Source organism: Calidris pugnax, unplaced genomic scaffold (assembly GCF_001431845.1).
Source record: "Calidris pugnax isolate Ruff unplaced genomic scaffold, ASM143184v1 scaffold47, whole genome shotgun sequence".
Lineage (NCBI taxonomy): Eukaryota > Metazoa > Chordata > Aves > Charadriiformes > Scolopacidae > Calidris > Calidris pugnax.
In genome coordinates, this window is record NW_015090809.1 from 915,787 (window position 1) to 916,802 (window position 1,016).

At 49.5% G+C, this 1,016-nt stretch overlaps 1 protein-coding gene across 1 annotated transcript in view; it reads right to left on the bottom strand.

Annotated features, from left to right (window-relative positions):
* Positions 1-1,016, bottom strand: part of SMC1B (structural maintenance of chromosomes 1B) — a 38,714-nt gene that overhangs the window by 4,654 nt on the left and 33,044 nt on the right. The gene's annotated exons all lie outside the window — the stretch shown is intronic.

The window sequence follows — 1,016 nt, forward strand, 5'->3', positions numbered from 1 at the left end:
GCCCCATAATGGCACTCAGGATGATCTGTTCCATGACCTTCCCAGGCACCGAGGTCAGACTGACAGGCCTGGAGTTCCCCAGATCATCCTTCTGACCCTTCTTGTGGATGGGCGTCACATTTGCCAGACACCAGTCGGCTGGGACCTCCCCAGTTTGCCAGGACTGCTGGTAAGTGATGGAGAGTGGCTCCTCAAGCACTTCCACCAGCTCCCTCAGTGCCCTCGGGTGGATCCCACCTGGGCCCATAGACTTGTTTGTGTCTGGTGCTGGAGCAGGTCCCTCACCACCTCCCTTTGGATGACAGGGGCTTCATTCTGCCCCCTGCCCTTATCTGCTGGCTCAGGGGTCTGGGTACTCAGGGGACCCCCTACTCCATTACTGAAGACTGAGGCAAAGAAGGCATTAAGTACCTCAGCCTTCTCCTCATCCTCTGTCACTACGTTACCTCCCATATCCAATAGTGGATGGAGGCTGTCTCAAGTCCTCCTCTTGCTACTAATATATTTATAGAATTCCTTTTTGTTGTTTTTAACATCCAAGGCCAGGTTCAGTTCAAGCTGGGCCTTTCTAATCTTTTCCCTACATAACTTTGCTACACCTAACATTAACACCAAATGTTAATAAACACCCTAATCACTTTAGAGATTCACTTCCTCTATCATAAAATTTTGATAAGAAGCAATGACAGGTATAAAGTAAGGACTTCAGTAATGCTTGACCGTTCCCTTAGGTTTTTTTAAACACGCTTGTAAGTGCAACACTGTCTGTCTTCCTGCCACTCACTCAGCCACAGACGTGGATAATCTCACAATGTCATAGAATCATAGAATCATTGAGGTTGGAAGAGACCCTTGGGATCATCGAGTCCAACCATCTACCCTACTCTACAAAGTCCTCCCCTACACCATGTCCCTCAGCACTGCATCTAAACGGCCCTTAAACACACCCAGGGATGGTGACTCCACCCCCTCCCTGGGCAGCCTGTTCCAATGCCCGACCACTCTCTCTGTGAAGA